Source organism: Oncorhynchus masou, unplaced genomic scaffold (genome assembly GCF_036934945.1).
Source record: "Oncorhynchus masou masou isolate Uvic2021 unplaced genomic scaffold, UVic_Omas_1.1 unplaced_scaffold_733, whole genome shotgun sequence".
Taxonomy (NCBI): domain Eukaryota; kingdom Metazoa; phylum Chordata; class Actinopteri; order Salmoniformes; family Salmonidae; genus Oncorhynchus; species Oncorhynchus masou.
The window spans coordinates 262797-276448 of NW_027013784.1; the positions used below are offsets into that span (position 1 = coordinate 262797).

General features: G+C 43.9%; 1 pseudogene; it reads right to left on the reverse strand.

The window, feature by feature from the left end:
- The window catches only part of LOC135537255 (contactin-1a-like), a 53169-nt pseudogene extending 39989 nt beyond the window's left edge, over positions 1-13180 (reverse strand).
- Between the last annotated feature and the right edge of the window lie 472 nt (positions 13181-13652).

Below are 13652 nucleotides of genomic sequence, written 5' to 3' on the forward strand. Positions count from 1 at the left end.
GAGAGAAATCACATCAGCTAGAGAGGAGAGAGAGAAATCACATCAGCTAGAGAGGAGAGAGAGGAAATGACATCAGCTAGAGAGGAGAGAGAGAAATCACATCAGCTAGAGAGGAGAGAGAGAGAAATCACATCAGCTAGAGAGGAGAGAGAGAAATCACATCAGCTAGAGAGGAGAGAGTGAAATGACATCAGCTAGAGGAGAGAGAGAAATGACATCAGCTAGAGAAGAGAGAGAGAAATGACATCAGCTAGAGAGGAGAGAGAGAAATGACATCAGATAGAGAAGAGAGAAATGACATCAGCTAGAGGAGAGAGAGAAATGACATCAGATAGAGAAGAGAGAGAAAAATGACATCAGCTTGAGAGGAGAGAGAGAAATGACATCAGCTAGAGAAGAGAGAGAGGAAATGACATCAGCTAGAGAAGAGAGAGAGAAATGACATCAGATAGAGAAGAGAGAGAGAAATGACATCAGCTAGAGGAGAGAGAGAGAAATGACATCAGATAGAGAAGAGAGAGAGAAATGACATCAGCTTGAGAAGAGAGAGAGAAATGACATCAGATAGAAAAGAGAGAGAAATGACATCAGATAGAGAGGAGAGAAATTACATCAGATAGAGAGGAGAGAAATTACATCAGCTAGAGAGGAGAGAGAAATGACATCAGCTAGAGAGGAGAGAAATGACATCAGATAGAGAGGAGAGAAATGACATCAGCTAGAGAGGAGAGAGAAATGACATCAGCTAGAGAGGAGAGAGAAATGACATCAGATAGAGAGGAGAGAAATTACATCAGCTAGAGGAGAGAAATGACATCAGCTAGAGAAGAGAGAGAGAAATGACATCAGCTAGAGAGGAGAGAAATGACATCAGCTAGAGAGGAGAGAAATGACATCAGATAGAGAGGAGAGAAATGACATCAGCTAGAGAGGAGAGAGAAATGACATCAGCTAGAGAGGAGAGAAATGACATCAGATAGAGAGGAGAGAAATGACATCAGCTAGAGAGGAGAGAGAAATGACATCAGCTAGAGAGGAGAGAAATGACATCAGATAGTGAGGAGAGAAATGACATCAGCTAGAGAGGAGAGAGAAATGACATCAACTAGAGAGGAGAGAGAAATGACATCAGATAGAGAGGAGAGAAATGACATCAGCTAGAGAAGAGAGAGAGAAATGACATCAGCTAGAGAGGAGAGAAATGACATCAGCTAGAGAGGAGAGAAATGACATCAGCTGGAGAGGAGAGAAATGACATCAGCTAGAGAGGAGAGAAATGACATCAGCTAGAGAGGAGAGAAATGACATCAGCTAGAGAGGAGAGAAATGACATCAGCTAGAGAGGAGAGAGAAATGACATCAGATAGAGAGGAGAGAAATGACATCAGCTTGAGAGGAGAGAAATGACATCAGCTAGAGAGGAGAGAAATTACATCAGCTAGAGAGGAGAGAAATGACATCAGCTGGAGAAGAGAGAAATGACATCAGCTGGAGAGGAGAGAAATGACATCAGCTAGAGGAGAGAAATGACATCAGCTAGAGAAGAGAGAGAGAAATGACATCAGCTGGAGAGGAGAGAAATGACATCAGCTTGAGAGGAGAGAAATGACATCAGCTAGAGAGGAGAGAAATGACATCAGCTAGAGAGGAGAGAAATGACATCAGCTAGAGAGGAGAGAAATGACATCAGCTAGAGAGGAGAGAAATTACATCAGCTAGAGAGGAGAGAAATGACACCAGCTAGAGAGGAAATACAATTATTGTTTATCTTCTTTGCTGAATGAAATAACCCTGAGCCTGAGTTGTATCTAATACAATTAAAACGCCACTCAGATAACATGATGGCTTGATCTTGTGCTCATCATTGCTGATTGTGTTTCCTCATATCCACAACAGGAACAAAGTCACACACACAGATCTATGCATTCTATTCATACACTCCCGTCCACTGTCCTTAGCAGTTTGACAGTACCCTCAGTGTGGCAGCAGCCACAGATCTGAATTCATGTATTCATTTGGTTTGTTTTATTGTTGAATATCCTGGTGTATAGACAATTCAGCTTTTAGCTGTAGAAATAAAACTGGATTCTATTAGATAGACCCCCCAGTGTGCAATTTCCATATCAATTCACTTTGGATGTCTAAATGATTTATAACACTGATGAGTCAGCAATATTCTCCAAATACACTGTAGTCATGCAGGCTTTTCTCTGTGAGGGGCTTTTTCCATTAATATATGCGTTCACACACACACACACACACACACACACACACACACACACACACACACACTGCAGCGCTCAGACGGGTCCGGTCTGGCGTCACACATGCTCACACATCAGTTCTGCGGCAGCATATGAGAGTCATCCTGCAGCAAGACACATCTTCTGAATACTGAGAGGAGAGGGAGGGAAGGAGGGAGGGAGGGAGAGAGTGAGGATAGAGAGATAGGGAGAGCGAGAGAGACACAGAGCAAGTGAGAGAGAGAGAGAGTGAGAGAGAGAGAGAGAGAGCTGCTCTGAGTCTGCAGTATTCTCAGCTCTCTCAGAGGACAACACAACACCAGTTTCAATCGGCTGCAGCTAGTCACGCTATAGCTCCGCCCCTCACCTCACCATTATCTAAAAGTGCAGTCATGCTGCATACATAATACACTCCTGATTGAACACAGGATGTAGAGCATTCCGTAGTCGTGTTTATTGTCTTTAACACACCTCTGACACCCTATATCTGTAGAGAATCCTAGAGATACCCCCATCTTTCCACGGTACTGGCCTCAGCATCCCTGTCTGTTCCAGCTACTCTACTGAACCCAGTCTGGCCTAGCTACTATACTGAACCCTGTCTGTTCAGCTACTATACTCAACCCTGTCTGTTCAGCTACTATACTGAACCCTGTCTGGCCGAGCTACTCTACTGAACCCTGTCTGTTCAGCTACTATACTGAACCCTGTATGTTCCAGCTACTATACTGAACCCTGTCTGGCCGAGCTACTCTACTGAACCCTGTCTGGCCTAGCTACTCTACTGAACCCTGTCTGTTCAGCTACTATACTGAACCCTGTATGTTCCAGCTACTATACTGAACCCTGTCTGGCCGAGCTACTCTACTGAACCCTGTCTGGCCTAGCTACTCTACTGAACCCTGTCTGTTCAGCTACTATACTGAACCCTGTATGTTCCAGCTACTATACTGAACCCTGTCTGGCCTAGCTACTATACTGAACCCTGTCTGGCCTAGCTACTCTACTGAACCCTGTCTGTTCAGCTACTATACTGAACCCTGTATGTTCCAGCTACTATACTGAACCCTGTCTGGCCTAGCTACTATACTGAACCCTGTCTGGCCTAGCTACTCTACTGAACCATGTCTGTTCAGCTACTATACTGAACCCTGTCTGTTCAGCTACTATACTGAACCATGTCTGTTCAGCTACTATACTGAACCCTGTCTGTCCAGCTACTATACTGAACCATGTATGTTCAGCTACTATACTGAACCCTGTCTGTTCAGCTACTATACTCAACCCTGTCTGTTCAGCTACTATACTGAACCCTGTCTGGCCGAGCTACTATACTGAACCCTGTCTGGCCTAGCTACTATACTGAACCCTGTCTGGCCTAGCTACTATACTGAACCCTGTCTGGCCTAGCTACTATACTGAACCCTGTCTGGCCTAGCTACTATACTGAGCCCTGTCTGGCCTAGCTACTATACTGAACCCTGTCTGTTCAGCTACTCTACTGAACCCAGTCTGGCCTAGCTACTATACTCAACCCTGTCTGTTCAGCTACTATACTGAACCCTGTCTGTCCCAGCTACTATACTCAACCCTGTCTGTTCAGCTACTATACTGAACCCTGTCTGTTCAGCTACTCTACTGAACCCTATCTGGCCTAGCTACTATACTGAACCCTGTCTGTTCAGCTACTCTACTGAACCCTGTCTGGCCTAGCTACTATACTCAACCCTGTCTGTTCAGCTACTATACTGAACCCTGTCTGTCCCAGCTACTATACTGAACCCTGTCTGTTCAGCTTTTATACTGAACCCTGTCTGGCCTAGCTACTATACTCAACCCTGTCTGTTCCAGCTACTATACTGAACCCTGTCTGTCCCAGCTACTATACTCAACCCTGTCTGTTCAGCTACTATACTCAACCCTGTCTGTCCCAGGTACTCTACTGAACCCTGTCTGACCCAGCTATTCTACTGAACCCTGTCTGTTCAGCTACTATACTGAACCCTGTCTGTCCCAGCTACTCTACTGAACCCTGTCTGTCCCAGCTACTCTACTGTACCCTGTCTGTCCCAGCTACTCTACTGAACCCTGTATGGCCAGCTACTCTACTGAACCCTGTCTGTTCAGCTAATATACTGAACCATGTCTGTCCAGCTACACTACTGAACCCTGTATGGCCAGCTACTCTACTGAACCCTGTCTGTTCAGCTACTATACTGAACCCTGTCTGTCCAGCTATTACACTGAACCCTGTCTGTTCAGCTACTATACTGAACCATGTCTGTCCAGCTACTATACTGAACCCTGTCTGTCCAGCTACTATACTGAACCCTGTCTGTTCAGCTACTATACTGAACCCTGTCTGTTCAGCTACTATACTGAACCCTGTCTGTTCCAGCTACTCTACTGAACCCTGTCTGTTCCAGCTACTCTACTGAACCCTGTCTGGCCGAGCTACTATACTGAACCATGTCTGTCCAGCTACTATACTGAACCCTGTCTGTCCAGCTACTATACTGAACCCTGTCTGTCCAGCTACTATACTGAACCCTGTCTGTTCAGCTACTATACTGAACCCTGTCTGTTCAGCTACTATACTGAACCCTGTCTGTTCAGCTACTATACTGAACCATGTCTGTCCAGCTACTATACGGAACCCTGTCTGTTCAGCTACTATACTGAACCCTGTCTGTTCAGCTACTATACTGAACCCTGTCTGTTCAGCTACTATACTGAACCCTGTCTCTCCTAAAGTCACTATGCAGTCCCAGAGCCCTTCAGAGTCAGATTGTGACCTAAGAGAGAGGAGAGAGGGGGGGGTGCTTCTGTTCCCAACCAAGGAGGGCCTACAGCAGCAACTAGATCTTCTGCACAGATTGCATCCGCCCTCTGCACAGAGAGAGGAGAGAGAGGAACTATCTACACTGAACAAAAATATAAACGCAACATGTAAAGCGTTGATCCCATGTTTCATGAGTTGAAATAAAAGATCGCGAAATGTTCCATACGCACAAAAAGCTTATTTCTCTCAATTTTTGTGCACAAATTTGTTTACATCCCTCTTCGTGAGCATTTCTCCTTTGCCAAGATAATCCATCTGACAAGTGTTGCATATCCAGAAGCTGATTAAACAGCATGATCATTATACAGGTGCACCTTGTGCTGGGGACCATAACAGGCCACTCTAAAATGTGCAGTTTTGTCACACAACACAATGCCACAAATGTATCAAGTTTTCAGGGAGCGTGCTATTGGCATGCTGACGGCAGGAATGTCCACCAGAGCTGTTGCCGGAGATTTTAATGTTGATTTCTCTACCATAAGCTGCCTTCAACTTCATTTTAGAGAATTTGACAATACGTCCAACCATCCTCACAACCGCAGACCATGTGTATGGCGTCGTGTGGACGAGCAGTTTGCTGATGTCAACATTGTGAACTGAGTGCCCCCATGGAGCGTTGGACTAGTAACCGGAAGGTTGCACTTGATTAGTGTAGTGTCAACAACGTAGCCACTGCCAGCTAGCCTACTCCAGCAGTACTGTATCATTTCAATCATTTTAGTCAATAAGATTCTTGCTACGTAAGCTTAACGTTCTGAACATTCGATAAGTGTAGTCCACTTGTCATTCCAATCTCCTTTGCATTAGCGTAGCCTCTTCTGTAGCCTGTCAACTATGTGTCTATCTATCCCTGTTCTCTCCTCTCTGCACAGACCATACAAACGCTCCACACCGCGTGGCCGCGGCCACCCTAATCTGGTGGTCCCAGCGCGCACGACCCACGTGGAGTTCCAGGTCTCCGGTAGCCTCTGGAACTGCCGATCTGCGGCCAACAAGGCAGAGTTCATCTCAGCCTATGCCTCCCTCCAGTCCCTCGACTTCTTGGCACTGACGGAAACATGGATCACCACAGACAACACTGCTACTCCTACTGCTCTCTCTTCGTCCGCCCACGTGTTCTCGCACACCCCGAGAGCTTCTGGTCAGCGGGGTGGTGGCACCGGGATCCTCATCTCTCCCAAGTGGTCATTCTCTCTCTCTCCCCTTACCCATCTGTCTATCGCCTCCTTTGAATTCCATGCTGTCACAGTTACCAGCCCTTTCAAGCTTAACATCCTTATCATTTATCGCCCTCCAGGTTCCCTCGGAGAGTTCATCAATGAGCTTGATGCCTTGATAAGCTCCTTTCCTGAGGACGGCTCACCTCTCACAGTCCTGGGCGACTTTAACCTCCCCACGTCTACCTTTGACTCATTCCTCTCTGCCTCCTTCTTTCCACTCCTCTCCTCTTTTGACCTCACCCTCTCACCTTCCCCCTACTCACAAGGCAGGCAATACGCTCGACCTCATCTTTACTAGATGCTGTTCTTCCACTAACCTCATTGCAACTCCCCTCCAAGTCTCCGACCACTACCTTGTATCCTTTTCCCTCTCGCTCTCATCCAACACTTCCCACACTGCCCCTACTCGGATGGTATCGCGCCGTCCCAACCTTCGCTCTCTCTCCCCCGCTACTCTCTCCTCTTCCATCCTATCATCTCTTCCCTCTGCTCATACCTTCTCCAACCTATCTCCTGATTCTGCCTCCTCAACCCTCCTCTCTTCCCTTTCTGCATCCTTTGACTCTCTATGTCCCCTATCCTCCAGGCCGGCTTGGTCCTCCCCTCCCGCTCCGTGGCTCGACGACTCATTGCGAGCTCACAGAACAGTGCTCCGGGCAGCCGAGCGGAAATGGAGGAAAACTCGCCTCCCTGCGGACCTGGCATCCTTTCACTCCCTCCTCTCTACATTTTCCTCCTCTGTCTCTGCTGCTAAAGCCACTTTCTTCCACTCTAAATTCCAAGCATCTGCCTCTAACCCTAGGAAGCTCTTTGCCACCTTCTCCTCCCTTCTGAATCCTCCTCCCCCCTCCTCCCTCTCTGCAGATGACTTCGTCAACCATTTTGAAAAGAAGGTCGACGACATCCGATCCTCGTTTGCTAAGTCAAACGACACCGCTGGTTCTGCTCACACTGCCCTACCCTGTGCTCTGACCTCTTTCTCCCCTCTCTCTCCAGATGAAATCTCGCTTCTTGTGACGGCCGGCCGCCCAACAACCTGCCCGCTTGACCCTATCCCCTCCTCTCTTCTCCAGACCATTTCCGGAGACCTTCTCCCTTACCTCACCTCGCTCATCAACTCATCCCTGACCGCTGGCTACGTCCCTTCCGTCTTCAAGAGAGCGAGAGTTGCACCCCTTCTGAAAAACCCTACACTCGATCCCTCCGATGTCAACAACTACAGACCAGTATCCCTTCTTTCTTTTCTCTCCAAAACTCTTGAACGTGCCGTCCTTGGCCAGCTCTCCCGCTATCTCTCTCAGAATGACCTTCTTGATCCAAATCAGTCAGGTTTCAAGACTAGTCATTCAACTGAGACTGCTCTTCTCTGTATCACGGAGGCGCTCCGCACTGCTAAAGCTAACTCTCTCTCCTCTGCTCTCATCCTTCTAGACCTATCGGCTGCCTTCGATACTGTGAACCATCAGATCCTCCTCTCCACCCTCTCCGAGTTGGGCATCTCCGGCGCGGCCCACGCTTGGATTGCGTCCTACCTGACAGGTCGCTCCTACCAGGTGGCGTGGCGAGAATCTGTCTCCTCGCCACGCGCTCTCACCACTGGTGTCCCCCAGGGCTCTGTTCTAGGCCCTCTCCTATTCTCGCTATACACCAAGTCACTTAGCTCAGTCATAACCTCACATGGTCTCTCCTATCATTGCTATGCAGACGACACACAATTAATCTTCTCCTTTCCCCCTTCTGATGACCAGGTGGCGAATCGCATCTCTGCATGTCTGGCAGACGTATCAGTGTGGATGACGGATCACCACCTCAAGCTGAACCTCGGCAAGACGGAGCTGCTCTTCCTCCCGGGGAAGGACTGCCCGTTCCATGATCTCGCCATCACGGTTGACAACTCCATTGTGTCCTCCTCCCAGAGCGCTAAGAACCTTGGCGTGATCCTGGACAACACCCTGTCGTTCTCAACTAACATCATGGCGGTGGCCCGTTCCTGTAGGTTCATGCTCTACAACATCCGCAGAGTACGACCCTGCCTCACACAGGAAGCGGCGCAGGTCCTAATCCAGGCACTTGTCATCTCCCGTCTGGATTACTGCAACTCGCTGTTGGCTGGGCTCCCTGCCTGTGCAATTAAACCCCTACAACTCATCCAGAACGCCGCAGCCCGTCTGGTGTTCAACCTTCCCAAGTTCTCTCACGTCACCCCGCTCCTCCACTCTCTCCACTGGCTTCCAGTTGAAGCTCGCATCCGCTACAAGACCATGGTGCTTGCCTACGGAGCTGTGAGGGGAACGGCACCGCAGTACCTCCAGGCTCTGATCAGGCCCTACACCCAAACAAGGGCACTGCGTTCATCCACCTCTGGCCTGCTCGCCTCCCTACCACTGAGGAAGTACAGTTCCCGCTCAGCCCAGTCAAAACTGTTCGCTGCTCTGGCCCCCCAATGGTGGAACAAACTCCCTCACGACGCCAGGACAGCGGAGTCAATCACCACCTTCCGGAGACACCTGAAACCCCACCTCTTCAAGGAATACCTAGGATGGGATAAAGTAATCCTTCTCACCCCCCCCCCCCTCAAATGATTTAGATGCACTATTGTAAAGTGGCTGTTCCACTGGATGTCAGAATTCACCAATTTGTAAGTCGCTCTGGATAAGAGCGTCTGCTAAATGACTTAAATGTAAATGTAATTGTAAGTTCAAACCCCGAGCTGACAAGGTACAAATCTGTCGTTCTGCCCCTGAACAGGCAGTTAACCCACTGTTCCTAGGCCATCATTGAAAATAAGAATTTGTTCTTAACTGACTTGCCTAGTTAAATGAAGGTCAAAAAAAAAAATTGGTGGGTTATGGTATTGGCAGGAATAAGCTACGGAAAACGAACACAATTGCATTTTATCAATGGCGATTTCAATGCACAGAGATATCATGACGAGATCCTGAGGCCCATTGCCGCGCCATTCATCTGCCACCATCTCCTCATGTTTCAGCATGATAATGCACGGCCCCATGTCGCAAGGATCTGTAACCAATTCCTGGAAGCTGAAATAGGGGATGAGTCATGACTAACAGAGGACGGTGCATTTCAGTATAAATGAGGAATAACTCAGGATTCTCCAGCTGAGCAGCTTCCAGCATTTATCATCTGATACCCTGCTGCTGCTGCTGTCCTCCTCACACTCTCTTCTGGCTGGCTGGCTGGCTGGCTGGCTGGCTGACTGGCTGACTGACTGGCTGGCTGACTGGCTGGCAGGCTGGCTGACTGTCTAGCTGGCTGACTCAACAACATTAGCATGTGCTGCCTAGCAGGAGCTCTAGGAATGACTCAGTGATTCATAAAGACTTAGACAACAGCTTTTGTACTGTATCCTAGCAGTATGTCAGACCCAGCCCTGACACTTGACCACTGCATCATCTCACTTAACAACTACTGTACTTTGTAAATGCAAGTGGTCCAATTTATGAGGCTGTATTATCTTCCTAACCTAATGTGTCATGAAGTCCATCCTCTATAATCCACACAGAATAGAATGCAATAGAATACATTGGAATGCAATAGAATATAATAGAATAGAATGGAATGCTACAGAAAGTAATGGAATAGAATAGAATAGAATGGAATGCTACAGAAAGTAATGGAATAGAATAGAATAGAGTGGAATGTAAATATTCCTCAGAGCACCACTGATATTGTTCTAGTGGATCCAGAGGCATAGTGAATATGATGAAGACAAGACTGTAAGCATCCTCTACTCTTGTCTACTATCTCTGATCAAGTCCTGAGAGTTGGTTTTCTCTGTCATTCTGTAATCTGATCAACGGGACACTCGTATTTAGGTCAGCCCAGTGTTAAGCTGCCTGCCTGGCCCACTGACTGAGTGGGTGTTTGTTTTTCCTGGCTGAACACAGAGAAACACCACAGTAATAACACTGACCTCAATATATGTCTGCTTCATTTCTTTTCAGATTTGTATTCTGACTTCTGAATTATCCAGAGAAATATATAGGCCTGGTGTCAATGAAAAGTAATCACCAAAATGTCATTTTCCCCAATATAAAATATCTTCAATAATGACATGTTTGTTTCTCAAACACCAATAATGTTAAATGAAAGCTATAAACATCCTATAATACCTGTGGTTATAATATTACATGTATTCTATAAACATCCTATAATACCTGTGGTTATAATATTAAATGTATTCTATAAACATCCTATAATACCTGTGGTTATAATATTAAATGTATTCTATAAACATCCTATAATACCTGTGGTTATAATATTACATCTATTCTATAAACATCCTATAATACCTGTGGTTATAATATTAAATGTATTCTATAAACATCCTATAATACCTGTGGTTATAATATTAAATGTATTCTATAAACATCCTATAATACCTGTGGTTATAATATTAAATGTATTCTATAAACATCCTATAATACCTGTGGTTATAATATTAAATGTATTCTATAAACATCCTATAATACCTGTGGTTATAATATTAAATGTATTCTATAAACATCCTATAATACCTGTGGTTATAATATTAAATGTATTCTATAAACATCCTATAATACCTGTGGTTATAATATTAAATGTATTCTATAAACATCCTATAATACCTGTGGTTATAATATTAAATGTATTCTATAAACATCCTATAATACCTGTGGTTATAATATTAAATGTATTCTATAAACATCCTATAATACCTGTGGTTATAATATTAAATGTATTCTATAAACATCCTATAATACCTGTGGTTATAATATTAAATGTATTCTATAAACATCCTATAATACCTGTGGTTATAATATTAAATGTATTCTATAAACATCCTATAATACCTGTGGTTATAATATTAAATGTATTCTATAAACATCCTATAATACCTGTGGTTATAATATTACATGTATTCTATAAACATCCTATAATACCTGTGGTTATAATATTAAATGTATTCTATAAACATCCTATAATACCTGTGGTTATAATATTAAATGTATTCTATAAACATCCTATAATACCTGTGGTTATAATATTAAATGTATTCTATAAACATCCTATAATACCTGTGGTTATAATATTAAATGTATTCTATAAACATCCTATAATACCTGTGGTTATAATATTAAATGTATTCTATAAACATTCTATAATACCTGTGGTTATAATATTAAATGTATTCTATAAACATTCTATAATACCTGTGGTTATAATATTAAATGTATTCTATAAACATCCTATAATACCTGTGGTTATAATATTACATGTATTCTATAAACATCCTATAATACCTGTGGTTATAATATTAAATGTATTCTATAAACATCCTATAATACCTGTGGTTATAATATTAAATGTATTCTATAAACATCCTATAATACCTGTGGTTATAATATTAAATGTATTCTATAAACATCCTATAATACCTGTGGTTATAATATTACATGTATTCTATAAACATCCTATAATACCTGTGGTTATAATATTAAATGTATTCTATAAACATCCTATAATACCTGTGGTTATAATATTAAATGTATTCTATAAACATCCTATAATACCTGTGGTTATAATATTAAATGTATTCTATAAACATCCTATAATACCTGTGGTTATAATATTAAATGTATTCTATAAACATCCTATAATACCTGTGGTTATAATATTAAATGTATTCTATAAACATCCTATAATACCTGTGGTTATAATATTAAATGTATTCTATAAACATCCTATAATACCTGTGGTTATAATATTACATGTATTCTATAAACATCCTATAATACCTGTGGTTATAATATTACATGTATTCTATAAACATCCTATAATACCTGTGGTTATAATATTACATGTATTCTATAAACATCCTATAATACCTGTGGTTATAATATTAAATGTATTCTATAAACATCCTATAATACCTGTGGTTATAATATTAAATGTATTCTATAAACATCCTATAATACCTGTGGTTATAATATTACATGTATTCTATAAACATCCTATAATACCTGTGGTTATAATATTACATGTATTCTATAAACATCCTATAATACCTGTGGTTATAATATTGTGCATGGCAGTTTGCTGATTGTTTTTCCAGCTGCTTATGTGCAACTGAATTGACAACAACCAATATTGCCAGTTTAGTGGTGTATTCACTGTCATTGCCTCTAATTAGGCTGTGCTACATCAATGAAGAACAGCCTAGAAGGTATGAAGGTATGACGGTATGCCCCAAGCCAGCCCGCTGTAGGACAGTTACATATATGTTTATTACATATCGCAGGAGTTTGGTCAAATAACGGGTTACAGGACAGCCCTGCCCAATGAGCCCGTAACGCATCATCCTTCAATTTCACCTTGCCTCGCCTCAATGCTGAGCTGCAGGGTACCCTCCGAAAATGAGACGCTACTTTCACAAACAACTTAGATGAGTAACTTGCCCACATTCATTTTTCAGAAGTCTATTAAATGTAGCAAAGTACAGATGTGAAAATATCCCGGAAAAAAGGCGCTCACCGGTCAAAAAGTGACTGCACATTACCCCCACACGCACCTCCCCTCGACTATGATGAGTATGGAACTGCAGTACGAGGCCAGCATTGGCAACTGACTATTCTGCATTGCGGTAGCATACTCCGAAGCATTGCAGAGTTATCCCTGTCCTGGTCCGTCTTAAAATCCCTCATTGCAATCCACTAAAACCGACTAAATCTACAGACCCTATTCTACATGCATTATGCTCATGCCGTTTCGCCCTTACCTGTGAAATAGAATGAAACGGTATTTCAAATTATCCGCATAGCATGAACACCTGGATCAAAAGCGCATTGTCCCACAACCAAGCGCGAGGAGCAGCGCGTGCGTCTCAACTTTTCTATTGGAGGAGAGAATATGACTGACGGTGGTCGTAGGAAGGACGAGGAAGCGCATATCTGATCGCTATTGGAAGAGGAGGATGCAGGGAGGATGCCAGCATTGCGCACCGGCGGCGGTATCTGTGCCTGCAAAGCAAAACCAACAAAGTAATCACATCAGCATTCTACATGATCAGTAGCCTACCATTTCAGAAAATGTTTTTATTTGTAAAGATCTTAAAAGTGTTCTCTGGCCACATTGTAATAACAACAGTTATATTGATATATATTGGACATTTATTGAGAGAGGTGGTAGAGGTGTGTGGAGGGGTGATGGGATGAGAGAGGTGGATGGAGGGGTGATGGGATGAGAGAGGGTAGAGGTGTGTGGAGGGGTGATGGATGAGAGAGGGTAGAGGTGTGTGGAGGGGTGATGGGATGAGAGAGCGTAGAGGTGTGTGGAGGGGTGATGGGA